This window comes from Hydractinia symbiolongicarpus, chromosome 7 (genome assembly GCF_029227915.1).
Source record: "Hydractinia symbiolongicarpus strain clone_291-10 chromosome 7, HSymV2.1, whole genome shotgun sequence".
Classification (NCBI taxonomy): Eukaryota; Metazoa; Cnidaria; class Hydrozoa; order Anthoathecata; family Hydractiniidae; genus Hydractinia; species Hydractinia symbiolongicarpus.
Genome location: NC_079881.1, coordinates 18504168 through 18520925, shown reverse-complemented (window position 1 = coordinate 18520925; position 16758 = coordinate 18504168).

The window sequence follows — 16758 nt, the reverse complement described above, 5'->3', positions numbered from 1 at the left end:
TTTCAACCTCAAAGTTGCCATGTTTACTACAAGGTCATGATAAGAAACGAATTCGAAATAGTTTGTGTATTCATTTGCTATTAACTTCTTTACAAGGGCTCTCATCGGTGTAATCTATCGGAAAGGATTGATCTAAAAATCTAATTTTTGAAAAGAAGAAAAGAGAATTGGATTTTCCATGGACATCGCTGCTCTTCGACTTTTGTAAATAGTGGCAGTTCCATTGGTTTTGAAATTCGCTCTTTCCTAATAATGTCCAAGAAAAAGAAAAGCATTGATTGATTTTTGTACAGTTGACTCCCTGAAATTTGAATCCCTATAATTCAAATATTTCTATAATTCGAACGAGTGCTCAGTCACTGTCAATTTTCCTTGAAAAACTCTTATAAAAAACTTTGATCTGTGCTAAAACTACAGACGAGTGTGTAGACGAGTAACAGACGGGTACAGACGAATACAGACGACTTACAGACGAGTACAGACAAGTTACAGACGAGTTATAGACAAGTAAAGATAATCACAGATAAATCACAGACGATTTAGTTTTCTTTAAAAACAATTTTATTTAAAAATGAAACTTCATAAAAAGAAAAGTGAGTTTCCCCACTGAATCGAAAGAGACCGTCTTTCCGATGTGAAGCAATCATTTATTAAACAGTTTTACAAATAGAGTTTCTTTTTTGTGTAAACTTTGAAAATAAAGATTGAATGAAACTCGAATTATGTTTTCTTAATTTTAAAATCAATACCACAAGTTCGCATAATCCTCTGAATTATTAATTATTAATTTATTTCCTGTGCGAAAGTACTATCAACAGAACCGCTTTGCCTACGCCGATGACCAAGATCTTTTTTTCACGTATTTTAGGATTATGTCTACGCATTTAAACATCTTTTCCTCGTTTAAACATTATTTTATGCACTTCTCGGCCAAACGATTAACCCTATACACAACGGACAAATAAAATGATATGAAAGTCACAATTCTTCGAGGTTTCAATCCAACTTACTTAAGATTGTTTCTCATCACTGATGCTGCCTTCTGTGGAAATAGGAAAGCATTTTCAATCACATGGACATTGGAAAGCAAATGGAGAGATAGGAAAATGTTCCTTCTGGCGCAGTCGCGTGCGCGTACAAAAGTGACGTCATGGCAACCCCCAGCAAAGTCAACGCCAATCCCTAATAGTCACTGTGAGTCACAGCACAGTCCCTATGAACCCAGCACCATCCGATACCATTCCATAATCTACATAAGACCTAGTATTCTGATGACGTCATCAGAGGTCCCATAATTATTCTAACACAATTCTCTAAAAATCAACGCATGCGCAATAAAAACACGCTAGGTCGAGCAGAATGAAATCCTCCGACAATATTAAAAGAAAAAAACAATAATAGCAAATAGAAGGTAAAACATTATCCGCGTTAAGATTGCTGGCCAAAAAACGAGGCCTTCAATGTTATTCAGCTTTAAATAAGGCCGATCTTATCAATTTAATTGAAAAACATGAATATTTTAACAGGATTATTAAGGAGAATCCCAACATATTTCGACATATACCAGATCAGTTCATGACGCAGGATATATGTGACAAGGCTGTTGAAAATCATTTTTGGTTGTTCAAGTATGTACCAGATCATCTTAAAACGCGAAGCATGGGATCAAGATCGTTGAGGAGGAGCCCCACCTGCTACGGTATATACCAGATCGGTTTATAGTGCAAGATATGTGTAACAAGGCTGCCGAAAAAGATCCCGACATGTTTGAGTATGTACCAGATCGGTTTATGACGCAAGACATATGTAGCAAGGCCACCGAAAAGAATCCCGAAATGCTCGAATATATACCGTACCGGTTCAAGACACAAGACATGTGTAACAAGGCTGTTGAAAATCATTTTTGGCTGTTCGAGTTTGTGCCGGACTGGTTTGTCACCCAGCACATATGCAACAGGGTTGCCGATGAGGAGGTCGAACTACTCTCTGCCTATTGCCGGAGGAAATCCGAAAAGGCCGGAATTAAGGAGGATCTTCTTCCAATAGCCTGGCATCCGGATAGGGTCATCGATTGGTGCTTTTCGGAGGATGAAAAGGTAGGTCTCAAAAAGTATTGGGGGTTGGCCTGAAAATGTTATTTTACAGCAAATGTTGCAAGATAACTAAATAAAGATGTGTATCAACTGTCAATATAGTCTGAAAAGTTTGATTTTCATGACCTTTCTTACTGCCATCGGTCTATTCCTAACTCTTGTAATCCTGGCATTCGTACGGGAGGTGAAGGAGGGGTCTAATGAACGGAGGATTAAGGATGACAACCTAATAAATGAATGAGCATTGCGACGACTGTGAAAGGGTACTCGATGCATATGACAAATGTACCTGAGGGCGTAGGTTCGTAGTAAGCGGTAAAATGTTATGCTGGTACTGCTATCATGAATATATCACATATAACGGAGGTGGCTGCGTATGTACGATGGCATGTTATTCTCTGCAGTCATTCAAAATATACAATAAACAAGATGCTTAAATTTGAGAACGAGCTTGTTAAATGTAATATACTCTACAATTTTGCTGCTACGTTTACAGATATCGATGATATTAATGTAGAATACCTGACTATATCAGAAGCCATGCCCTCTAACGGAGGTAAGGACAAACGATATGTGATAGGGTATCATACACAGGACCTTGTGATAGTTCTCAGGGTAAAGACGCCTAAAACCTAGTCTCCGAATGGGGTGAGTAAATATAATGCAAATGCGTCACCGGCAACGAGTCTGGATTTTGAGGAGTATCTGGATTGAATCGCAAAATATCGTCAAATATGGTCAAAAGTCGAAGAGTTATTCTTTAACGACAGAGCCTGTAAAAAAGGATCGTTATATTAATGCCAAACTCCAATATTACAAGGACACAAATACCACCAAATTCTATGGTATTTCTGTACCCTACGATGAGCCCTGCCAAGGCAGCGCTATTCTAGCCTTTTCATCAGTATATGTACAGGGCAAAAACCACTACCCACAGGCACACATCACAGAATGTTGGTACGTTTTTTAAAATCTTATCCTGCATCTCTTTTCTCATCCCTGTCCCTGGCAACCAACTGGGCACGCTCTTGCTCATTGATGCTGTTAACAATCCTATTGAACCGCTGCCGCATTTGTTCCTTTAGTAGCATATACCTCTCCTTTTCCCTACTGATTAGACTGTACTCGTAGTCCTCCCATGGCAATGGCCAAGGGGAATCCTAAGCCTGAGGCTATCGCTCCAATACCAAGTCCGGACGTAATCACACTCACACCAAACAGACCATGGTCGCAAAATCGTGCCCAGGTCCCATGCATTTTAAACTTCTTCGCAAGCCTGTCCCGCTTCTTTATTTCATTTCGGAGATACTTTTCAATATCATCAATTTTTTTTGAGCCTGTATTCCTGGCCCTCATCCTGATCAGGGCCTTGCACAGGTGCACTCGGTAAATTTAGGTACAACTTAGCTATATCGCTCATCTTTATGTATGAGAGTGCACATGGTTATATTGAAAAAGTGACGTTCTTCTCATGGTGGTAGACGTCCGTTAAAAAGAACTCCAGACGGTCCGTGGACCCCTTTAGTGGAAGGTAAGGTATACAGGAGTGTCAAAGGTCCAGATTAACATATCTCCCCAGGCGTTTAACTCCTTGGTAGGAAGCAAGGCCAGAATTTTAGACTTTTAATGTGAATTGGAAAGGGCAGGCGTTGGACTATTGGAATATTCAGGTCAATTTCGCTACCCATTGCGCAACTACTTCATTAGGCATCTGTAGCAGACACATGACGGGCTCCGTACCCCTTATCAACAGCATTTTTAAATTCCATGTCTATTACCATATGCGTCGTATTCTGGAAAGAATGAAAGGTACCCATGCCTTACAGTGATGGCTTTTCACGGTATAAAAACCCATATTGAGCTCTGGGTATGCACAGGTATGACGCGACTACGGTGCAGATCCCAATGCCTTGTACAAGTTTAAAGCCGTCATGTCGTCGTTGACAGATGGTAGATGGTGGCCCCAAGTTGACGGTGATTGGGCAAAATTCATCATGCCGACAAGTCAAGGTCTGACGTCAGAGGGTCTCACCAAGCTTAGCGAGAGTATTCGCGTCTACGTGGTCCTGTTGCTGGGATCGCAAGCAGGTACCAAGGCATCCCTTCTAGCAACCGGTGCTGATAATTATACAGCAAGACAAATTCTGGTACAAAAATTTGAGGGTATGGTCCAACATCAGGAAAATGTAAGCCATGACATTACCGAAATCCAGAAGGTATTGCAATATGCGAGGACTCCAGTGAACTTCGCTGTCATGCATCACGTGTACATGCTACCCTCCGATATGAATCTGCGTATAGGCAATATTTTCGGGTACAATAATAATATTTTGATTGCCCCTGCAAGTGCGATGATTGGTATCAGGCTTGACCTAAAGAACAAGCCTATTGTGCGGCATACTGCACCCCTCAAGCATACTGCAAAAATATCCATAAATACCCCCGATCATACCATACCTCCCACGCCTACAGCAGGGCAAGAAATTGTAGGACAAAAGGGTGGGGGTGGCACCCCCATACGTTTTAGAGGGACAAATCAGCATGAGGATAGCAGGGCCTCATTAATCACCATAGGGGTAGGTGTAATCTTGGCCTATATATGGTTACGAAAAAAATGAGGGCTTATTTTACGTATAGTACTACAAGCCCGGCAGCTCACACAATTGCCATATACAGATGCTTGGCCGCATATGTAACGATAGTTGACACTACTCTAAGAAGGAACGACACCACCGTACCGATGACTCCGGGCAATGCGGCACCTGCTTTACCCGCCAAATATTTGACAAAATTTCTAAGCCTTTCAAGTTGCTTTTGTACAAACCCTTTTTCACCACCCGCTGCGCCACTTCCTCCTACAGCACCACCAGCGCTCCCCCCTGTAACAGAGAGTACGATGGTGGAAATTAGTAGACTTACGGCAGAGACCACACTTGCAATGGTAAGACCTTGCTCCTTGAATAATATCTTAAATTTTTCAAGCAGGGTTTTATCATCCCCAGAGACCTTTAAAAGTGTGTCTTTAATATTTCTCAATTGGCTGTAAATAACACGGTTAAGCTCTTTAACCTTCTCCTGCAAAGCATCCCTTTCATCATTCATCTTTTTAATGCCCCTCTCAAGCTTACCAATAGCCTCCTTCATGCCTTCGTGAATTTCACCATCGGCATCTACCTGGTTCTTGATCGTTTTAATACTACCTTCCGAATTTTTAATATTTACATTATACGAGGCTATTTTATTTTCCAGGCTTTTAATATTCCCTTGGTATGTTTGGAGTTCAAGATCAAGCCCTGTTAATTCACGTTCAGTGAATTTACCAGAGAATGAGGTTTCCTCCGTAAGGCTTCCCGCAGTGGAGAATGGCGTTTCCTCCGTAAGGGTCTCAGCATCATGCATAATTCTCCTGATATTATTAATCGTCTTCATCTGAATCATCTCACCAGGGTCCTCCTCACCTTCATTAACAATAGCATCAACCTTCATCGCGAGTTTCCGGACTACCTCCATCTTGTTGGGCGTAGAGCGATAGTCGGTAAAGCCCATATCACGAATATATCGAGCAGTAAGACCATTATTTTTTAATGTACTTAATGCTAGGAACCCGGTCTCATTCCTCTTGGTAAGCTGCCCATCCTCAAAATCGAAGTTACCATTGGTCACGTTTACATCTACCCAGGTTTCATCCAGAGGTCCAAGATTCCAATTATTATTAATATGTATATAAAAATCACTTACCTATTTTTGTAGTATAGATTTGGTAATTCTATATATCGAACTACCCTGCTGCTGTCCTGATATTGATGGAAGTTGCTCCGTTCCGGGGAGTTGCGTCGACTGTTGCGTATCCTCTCTGTCGCCTTTATCATCATGCTTACCTATCTCTTTCTCGTCTGTAAAATCATATCCCGGGTTATTAGCCATCTTTATTTACAGCTATATAATAAATATATAATGAACGCATACGGTACATTGATGGATCCCTAGGCCGATAGCAAACAGCTATTAGGTATGAAGGTGCGCCGACAAAGAGTGCAGATTTCTCATACACCCTCAACCATCGACCTGAAAGAAGATCTGTACGTCGAAGAGGTTCAAAATATCTCCAACTACAACATTTTGGCATTGTACCGAGATCTCTGGCTATCCAAGTTTGAGCGCAACGATAACCTTATATAGGAGGGTATTAACCCTAATGACGGCACAATCAGGGCCCTGCAGGTCAAGACCACCAGTCACGTCGGAACGGATGAAGAGAAAGCCATCGTTCAGGCCTACGGAAACACCTTCTTCACACCCATAGGAAAAATGTTTGAGTTGACACTGGACCTCCCCCTATATCCGGAAGGCCTGTACGGCAGATTGCAATTCATCATCAATTTTGCGCCTTACAGCGACGTCATCAAGGATGCAGGAACCGAGCCGCGGAAGCACGGGAGCCAAGCCGGCTGATGATACGTATAAAATTAGCAATATCAGACTTGAATTTGATAAGATTACTAATGAAGGCCTGGCAAGTGACCCTGCCTTATGAAAGAGTACTCAGGATGAAGGTGCTTACTATGATAAAGGTCCATACCAGCTACAACATTCAAATCGACTCACCATTAGAATCGTTCAAAGGTGTCCTGCTATTATTCATAGACCCTGGAAAAGTGTGCGCACCCTATGCCGGTGTTAACGAAACGTTTTACAACCCAAAAATCGGAAGATCAGCGTCACTGTCGAGGGGGAACCTAATGAGCTTTACTCTCACGCAATGTTACCCAAGGATCATCTCGTACAAATCCTTAACTTTTCTGGCAGGCGCGGGAATTCCAATGTCACCATCGGGCAATTTTTCAATGAAGGGTATGCCCTATTTGTAGACTTCCGTAGCTCACCCGATCACGTGCTACATGGTAGTGGAAGGCCCTTGCAGCGTCTAAGTAATGGCATAACCCTGCATATCACCAAAGAGGCCGATGGAACCGGTGAGTGTAGGTGCTTCGTGTATCTGTTACAAAGCTTAATGTCCTGGACGGTAGGCTCGATCGTGTTGAATATTAAATAAATGGACACAATAGCTGCTATAGTGGCTGGGGCGGCCATAAATGCCCTTTGCATTTTCGGGATCAAATTATTTATTTAGCAAACTCTCAGGGCATGGGGAGGCCGAACGTAAGCGGCACAATGAGGCTGTTGAAAGGCGCAATACAGCTCAGGCCATATGGATCAGGGACCGGCAAGCCAAACTCGATTGGTTTTCGACAGAAAGGGAGAAACAAATAAAAGCGGGTAAAAGCCTTCGTGAGCTCGATGACGACATGTACCAATTTTATGTGGTCTCAGATGGAAAAGCACCGCAATTGAAAGACTTCTACACACCCTCGAAGCAACAGCAAGATGGTGAGTTGACGTTCGTTCTTGGCTCCCTGTCCCTGCTAGGCTTCGTGGTTCTACAAGTATCTGTAACAACGTGCGTTTTAACATGTATAAGTAAAGGAACATGTCAAAAGCAGCATCATATATCGTTACAGAGGAGTAGGCTGAAAAGGTAAGCAATATCTACTATACTCCGGAACATTTCTGGATCGGCCGCAAGGCTATCAAGTTACTCCCAAAGGAGAGCGGCATCTCAAAAAAGAAGGTAATTCATTGGCTTAGTAGGCAACTCTTGTGGCTACGACACATTCGAGGCTAAAAACGTATTGATTACCCCCATTTCATCGTTACGACACCGAATGAGATGCACCAATTCGACCTACTGTACATGCCTCACGATCGTTTGTACGGTAGTACATATAAATACATCCCGACAGGTATTGACGTGGCCTTGCGTTACAAAGTAGCAAGACCCCTGCGAACAAAGAAAGCAGGCGAGGTTGCCGACATGATCAAAGATATTTACAAGGCGGGACCTTTACACTACCCCAAAATCTTTCAGTGCAATAATGTTAGCGAGTTTAAATCGGATGTAACAAAACTGCTTGAGGGCAAAGGTGTTGAGATCAGCGGGCTACAACAAAGTACCACCATACATTCACGGCCTTTGTGGAAAGCTACAACAAGGTCCTTGCGGAAAAGTTATTTAAGCCTCAAGATGCGCAGGAGTTCGCATCCCGGGAGACTAGCACCACCTGGGTCAAGCATCTGTACACTATAGTGAAGGGTCTCAACAATACCAAGACTACTATGATTGGCATGAAACCCAACAAAGCGATCAAGTTGGATAATGTACTGAGGATGGTTTATACTTGTACCTCCTGCAACCCGGGGAAAAGCAACTGATGCTTTCTGGAGTAAAAAGACGTACAGACTGGATCGTATGTTGACGGGTAGTCGTCTTTTATATTATTTGAGGGATGGCCCTGATCGTTGCTTCGTCTCGGAAGAACTCATGCAGGTACCGGAGGATGTTAAAGTACCTCCAGAACATGTGAAGGAGTGGTGATAGGGATCGAGCTTTACCAAGGGGTTGGGTGCCACCCCACCCCTTGGATACCACCTATTCCGCGAGTTCTAAGAGACGTTCATACGTATAGTGTTCTCCGAGCCTAAAATGTCTAACTCTCTCCGGATTGCAGCGGATACAGCCCCGTTCCCTAAGCCAATTATAGCGAACAATAGAATTGGGGGTTTCGGCCAGTATCACGATCTCGCCCTTGGGGTAATCAACGAGTTTATTTCGAATCTTCTGTGCTACATACCCCTGTTGTCTACAGATTGCAACATAGGCCAGGGATCATCATTATTCTTTTGGATTATTACCATACTGGTATCCTTACCCGAATCTTCGAGGTGGGGCACAGCTCCTCAATTTCATCCCCCAAAACCATACGTTGGCTTTACCTGTCCTCAATTTATCATTAAGGAAGGCTAGGACCCCATCCTTATCCTCAAGGGCTTGACGCTGCTCCTTGATTTCATCCTGCAATTTTTCCACCCCCTTCCCGGCTTGCCATTTTGTCAAGGCTACTGCCTTAGGCTTTCTCGATCTGATGGTTATCTCGAGGGCTCCGTCCAACGTGACGAATATATCATGTCGTTTTTTATTACTTTCCGAGGTATCTGAACAACTGTACCTGGCGGGTACAGATGTTATACCCTCTAGTTCCCCCCTTTTTATTGTCATATGACAATCAAGGCTGTATATCCTGGCATTTGGAATGCATAGGAATTTCTCCAGGTCGGCGCGTTTGAAGAGGGGTTGGTCCTGTTTATCGAACAAGGTCTCAATGGCCTCTGCAAGTATTGCGTTGAATAAGGCGAGTGAAAACATTTTCGATATACCGATGCTTGGCCGGAGTTTTTCAATGTGGTCATTTTAATACCCACAAGGGTATTAAAAAGCGCCCGTTTAAGACTTAGTCCCCGGGTTAATTTCGGCAAACATATAGCGAATTTTGTTAATGATGTGAAAAATGGAGAAGTTGGGGGCATCGGGGCAATTTTAACATCGAACCAGGATTTCCGTGACAGCTTCGGCGGAAATAAATATATTGTGTCCTTTTTTTCCCCCTCCCAGCATACCCGGGCGTTTGAGGTCTCCGATGATCCCCAGCATACCCTCTATTATCGCTCTTGATATTGTCATATTGCGATTAAGACCGTACTGCCTAAGATTTGGAATACTTAAAAACCTCTCCAGGTCAGCTCTTTTAAACCATAGAGCCTCACAATCGTCGTATATGATTTCTACGTGTGGGGCAAGCAACGTAACAAGCTTTTGAGATGACATCTTTTTTGTCATCTCAAAAAGTAGATCGTTTGTATGTTCATTCGATGATGCTCCAGGTCCTGGGGTGTTCAAGCCTTACGTATAGACACACGTGCTTGGACCTCTTCAGACATGCTTTGATCTCGCTCCAGTCAGGAATCAAATTGGTTTCCTCGTCTATCATTTTCATATCCGACCGCTCATGTGGGTACCATAAAAACAGGGCCTTCTTCTGCCTCCGAAGGTTCTTCGGAAGAGCACTGTAACTTTAGGTTAATAACCACAAACTATGCCTTCCCGAAATAGCAAGTTCAAGCAGGGGCTGTCTTTTTTTATCGAGGCGCTCGTCGGCAATAATGTCATCACCACAAACAACGTATCCTCGCCCGCGAGTAAGGACGACAATTTCTGAATCCATTCAAACAGCTCATTCCCGGGATCTATAAGGAACACATAATTATCCTGAGTGAGGCCCTCTCCAGGTATTTCTTATTCCACCGTAGGGTAGGGCAAAGTATCACTATATTGTGATAGTGTCCCCTATACTCATGCCCAAGCAGGTCCAAAACACGTTGTGTCTTACCGCAAGACGTCGGACCCGTAAATATTGTTGTATGCGGATCTCTTACGACATCCATTTACTAATAGTTGCTCCACTTTCGATTGTGAATTTTCGGATATACTTCAAAGCATGACTCGCATACCCATGTACCCCTGTGGTTATTCACCAAGGACCCTCGACAGGCAGGGAAGAGCTTAGTCCCTCTAGCCTTGCATTCGAGGGGTGGTGGAGACATTTAATTTGCCTTCAAGGCATCGCAATGCATTGGGGTACCTTTACAAGTAGTTCCTTCTCTGGGCTATCTTCAATAAGTTCGATATATTTAGGTATAATGCTATATGTGAGTAGGTTATATAAAATCAAATAATTTCCATCCTGCTGAACACCTCGAATTTCCCGATCGATAGCAAGGGGGTATATTTCAACGTCTTCAATGACCCTATTTTTAGGAGTCGGCCGCATTTCCTTGGCTTTAGTCAGGCAGTCTATGCAACTTTTAGTTCGACCAGTGCCCCTAATTTTAAATTTGTGTGGCGGTAATATATTTTTGCATACCCTACAACATTTGATGTCCATTTACTATGGCATACTGTGCCCGTCGTAATGCATTAGTGACCTCGGCAAGTGTTGGGCGATTGAAAGTTTCATCATATCTAAATCGTACCTTGTTATTAACGTACCTTGTTATTAACATGTCTCTCATAATTTTCCCACGTGTATTCCTCCTTAAATTGGGCTTGGATATGATCCTGTAGCATAATTATTGTTTCGTATAAGAGCTGCATGTAGATACGACGTTTGGCACTCCCTTTTGATACCCTACCGAGATCAAGGCAGGGAATGCAGTTTTTTGTCAGACCTTTACTCTTTGACTTGAACTGATTTAAGGGGAGGGTTCTTAGGCATTTATAACACTGCTTGGCCTCCTCTTCCATATTTTCTATTTACCCCCGGGGGTAAATAGAAATTTCACTGGACGGTCTATTTTTGTTTGGGCACGATGGTTGGGGGTAACCATCCTTTGGATACTGCCATTTCACGACTTGCTCTCCCTGCTGAAAAATAAGCATCTTGAGGACGTCTTCGGTGTCCATTTTGGTAGATGGCTTTGTTATGCCCAGGAACTTTTTACCCGTCATGGCATAGGCAAAGGTGAAACCAAGGTCTACCACTGTCTCGCACAACTTATCCAAAAAAAATTTTTCCTTCGGTGTTACGTTGCTTGCACTTATTTTATTATTACTGCATTTTGAAAAAGTCGATATTTGGTTAGGTTTTGTCCTTTTTCCCCCGTTGGGGCTCTGGTGCGGGGTTTTGGGGTTTGTTTTTACCCTTGCTAAACATATACCAAGCCTCGACGCCTATGGCAAGCTAGGCTATCGCTCCTACCCCATAGATGTGGACACTGTTCATCGACTTGCTGGAACCTGTCGCAGGTTCCCTATCATCCTGTGAGGTACCTTTGCCCACGTTCTTCTTTAAGTCGGCCTTGCTCTTTCGGTTCCATTCCGCGAGTCTCTTGTCGGCTGCCACACTACCCTCATTCTTCGGTCGTTTTGTTATAACTCTCTCCTCTTGTTTTTGAACCTCTTCACTCATTTGTTATAAGTCCTAAAACTTATAAAAAATTACTTCTTTTTTACATCAAGATGGAGGGATAAGCCCTGGTCCTCAAGGATCTCCATGGTCTCTTTTATCCCTTTGAGTATGGCCTCTAAGCTGTTTAAAAATCCCTCTAGAAGTATCTTAAGAACTCCCTAAACGTCATTGGTTCTTTCTTTGGCGGGGCTATTCCAAGCTTTCTCTCCCTCATCAGCGCTGCTAGTCTGTGTCCCTGGGCAACCATTTCCGGGTGCTTTTTGTGTACCTCAACAATTTTTTACACGGCCTCGGGTTGCTGTTGATTGATGATAATACTACACGCACTGCTCATCTTTGTTATCTTTAGTCTCCTCCGCGTTCTCTTTCTTTTTGCTCATATGCCGAGCCGTATGCCCCACCACAAGCAGTGGGACCAAACACCTCCCAATGCTACAGTATACGAGGATCCCAAGGTCTGTCATGCTATCCCTTATAATGGGATCTTCCTCAATATCTCTCCTTAGCTCCTCAATACTGTCAATATCAATAAAATTTCCTATCATGCTGGCATATAGGCTGATAACATGGGTTGACAGTGCTTTTGCTGCCTTCTCACCCTTCTCCTGGAGCTCGCATTGAAGGTACTCTGTATGTACCTTATCGATAGCCCTCCCCGGAGCCTTGTCGACAAACCCTTCTGTGCATTTCTTTGGCAAAAGATGCCCTTTACCTTTACGAAGAGCCTCTTTTAAAATTTGACGCTTATCAATGGGCTTTTCAATATTTTCATATTCTGCGGAGGCATTGTAGAATACTTGTGCAATGTCTGACATCTTTATTAGTAATCATCTATATCGAAAAAGTATGTAGGCAATCATGGCATAGGGCAGGAGTATGTCTATATACAGACATGCCTCCATTTTATTCTCCTGTAGACGCCAGGCGGTAATGGCCTCTTGCAAGTGTCGTAATTTGATCTGGTTGTACAACCCGCTTATCGTCTGCCCTGTTTAGTGCCAACTTGTTCACCTCCTGGGTATATACCTTATGGCCCTTGTTTTGGATCAAGATCTGTCTTTTGTATATGTCAACGCCCTCTTCCAGTCATCGTTGATAGTTATCGAAGGTGATCGACTTCTTGGTGACACACCTCTCCACGCCCTTCGCTTTTCGATCACCGACTTCCTTGGTAAGGCTCCTATAGGCTTAAAGTTTGGCCCTCAACGTAATGAACTCTGTCATTATTTTACCACCAAATTCATCCTTCATCAGACCCACAACCTTCTTGTTTTTCCCTATAGGGAGAGGTCTCCCATCATCTGCATTATACGCACTTGTATCGAATCTTTTTTTGACGTCTTGCGCAATATCCTTGTAAAAATTATGTGTCCTGATATGGTAAACGAAGCTGTCTGTGTCCATATAACAGAGCTGCAGCTTGCTACCATATTTTAGCTGCATGAAATCGTAGTAGAATTTGTACATCACTATCTTTGACAGATCCAAGATGGCCTGGCCTATATACACCGGTTCGTGAAAAAGGCTTCGTGTACTTCTCCTCATTGGTGACCAGCTGAATATTGCGGTGGTTCCGGATATTTTCCATCGTCTTGCCAAATATATTTAAATTCATGAGTTTATAAAAGTCCTTCTCGAACTCGTTTTTGGCAGCCGTTCACAACCCCGTGTTGTGATCGATAAATCCTTTTAACCACGCCTTTTGATTGAATTGGATCACCCTGTGCACTTTCCTGAGCTCAAGATCATGTTTTATAGCTTCATGAAGTGCCCTGATATGCACCACATGTCTACGCTTGTGTTCCAAATTTGGCACCGATTTCTCTACCTTGTGGACCATCTTGCGTTCGGGTATGAACGGTAGCTCGTTATGCTTGTCATGTAGCTCCTTGGGGTAATCAATATCTACCTCTAATATGTACCCATGTTTGTTCCCTTCAACGAGCTTTCCGATCCGCCTTTCGGTGAATGCCTCGACGTTCCGCACCCATTTGAAACCATCTGTTGGTAGGTCCTGACGCATGGCGTACCCGTATAGGTTGTTCGCGTCGAGGTATTGGAGGTAGGAGGACTCCTCATTGGGGTTATACTGCTCTCCCATATACTTGTTATTGGCCTTGGCATACCAATGTACAGCTTGGACTATACCTCCACGGATACCTTTCTTGAACATCAGGAGCATATCGGGGTCTGTGAGAAGCTCTAGTTTGATTCCGGTATATTTCAGTGCTGCATTCCATGCTAGGCCGGGTGCACTGTAGAAATGTGCGGGGTCAAGGCTGTAGTTGTTCAAGCAGACGCCTCGAAACGTCTTGGAGACGTCGGCTAATAGCAGTACGTCTATGGTCAGGTAGATGTCATGGTAGTCCCCATGGTGACGTTATCACCCCCGGGGTAATGACATCCCATACCTTTTTTGCATAGGCATAGTCCCTGTTGCTGATGCCCTTCATATTCAGCTTGCTATGGAACGCATTCTTAGGAGGTAGCTCCAACTCTTCGAATTGCTGCCATCCATTCATGTACTCGTACAGATAGACACCTTTTCTCAGCATCAGTCTAAAGGTATCATCTTTGTCGATGAATTTGGCTATTGATGGTACATTTGCCTTTACCTGGTCCCGATTAAGCTGCTTGGTGGTACTCGTTGATTTACAATTTTTACACCAAAACTTTGCCTCATATTCGGCGTCTATGCTCTGGAATTCTAGACAGGTATCCGCACACTGTTGACATTTCACACCGGCAGCGTTTGTTCCAATGAGATTGCTTGCTAATTTATCCAGGCTGGATGGCATAAGTCGACAACTATCGATAAACCCAATCTCAATCTTCTTGTACTTATCGCCATCACCAGAAGATCCCATACCTTTAAGTGGTACCTTGATTTTCACGTTTCAAAGAGATGTACTCGGTGTTTTCAGCAATACAGCCAATGTCCTTGGTGTCGTACTTCTCACCCAATTCCCGTATGAACAGTTGGCCATCATACCCTGAAAGCTTGTGGAATATAACCGGTATGTGGCTAGGTATCTTGTATTTGATATTACAGCTGTTATGCGCTGCATATAACCCAGTATAGTGGCAATGGTCCCGAACTTTGCGGTTATTCTTGCTGTCATCAAAGGGATTTTAACATATATGACATTTCGATGCCCCGTCATGTTCTCTTTTTAGGACCTCAGTTAGTTTGGTCATGGTTTGCTAAGGGTAGGTGCTATACAGTCTTTTCACCTCATCCTCCAGATGGTTGACAAAGCGGGTGACGCAGTCCTTGCCGCGGTACACCGTTAGGGGATCCGGTACATCCCCATAGGCAAATGTGCTATCGGTACACCATCCAGATGGTACGTGCTTGCTAAGCTTTTTAGTCTTGGTCTCTCTGGCATCCTCTTCCATTGGTATTAATAAGCTTTTAAAGTCGGCATATATTGTGAAGGGCACCTTGAATTGTTTCTGTCCATCTCTGTAGTATAGCCATTTTTCAGCCTCCGTCGGCATCGTAATTTTAACTGCCTCGTGATCGGTGTAATACCTATAATGCTTATCCCTCGATTCGGCTGTGGGAAAGCCCTGTAGGCAGTTTAGGCAGAAGTGCATTGTATTCCTATTATTTGAGATCTCTTTGCTCAGGAGCCTCGATAAACTTTTGACAGCTGTATAGTGAGTCTTTTTATCATATGTGGTAAGCAATAGGGTCACCACCTTGGTACGTCCGTTGTGCACCGATTGACGTAGGATGTTGATCTTTTTTTCCGTTATGTATAGGACGTTTACTGCAATGTCGGGGTTATTAGCCTCGAATTTGTATATGGATTTGACACTTGTTGGGAACTCTATACCATCCCAGTTATAAAGGCCTACGTAGGGTTTCAGCTTGCCTATTCTTTGTGAGTCTTTTTCAATCTCCTCATGATGCAGGGATGCTATAATGACCCATTTGAAACACTCCTCATCATCATTTTTCGGGTTAATAATGACCTTCTTGGAGGCTATCCATTTAGGTAGTTTGATGTACGATGAGTCTCTTGTTAGTTTTAATTTATGGAAATCTACATCAAGGTGTAGTATTCGACCGATCAAAAAGCCACTTTTGGGGAATGCCGGGTTTTCCACATGTGTTTTAACTTGGGCAAACATCCTATCCAGTATGTCATCTACGTTGCTACCCTGGAATGTCGTCTTTGGTTCCATCTATTGGCTTCCTCCAATGTATTCATAGTGACAGCTGTATCTTTGCAGACCCCATATCTTCTTCCTGCCCCTCAACCAAAGTTCTCACGTTTGGTCTCACCATCCCTATATACCCGTCGACGTCCGCTCACCCTATAACGGGAATGCGGAAACTTCGGAATGTCCTATGGTGAGCATGCTTATGTTCCTGGGGGGTAAAATCTTGCCCTGGGTGTTCATGTAAATAGTCTTCCTCGGTCTCCTGTTCTACCTCATAATGGGGCGTAGTCCTTGTATTGGTTGCCTTGCCATATAATCCCATAACCGTACGTTTAAGGGTCGCATATGCACCCCTGACCCCCTCTTTTATAGGCTTTGGGACGGCATCAACCAGCCAGTTGTACCATTCCCGCATATTGGTCTCAACAATCGATCGATTTTTCAACAGCTCCTGTTTCTCAAAGACGTCCATCTCAGATGGGGGCAATACCCAGTTATGCCATTCCCTGATTTTACCACCTATAGCTGGACGGGTCTGGGCCATTTCCTGTCTCTCGAAGACGTCCATATCCTCTGATGTTATAGGTCTGACCGATTTCTGTCATACATTCTCCAACAAGGCAATCAATTCA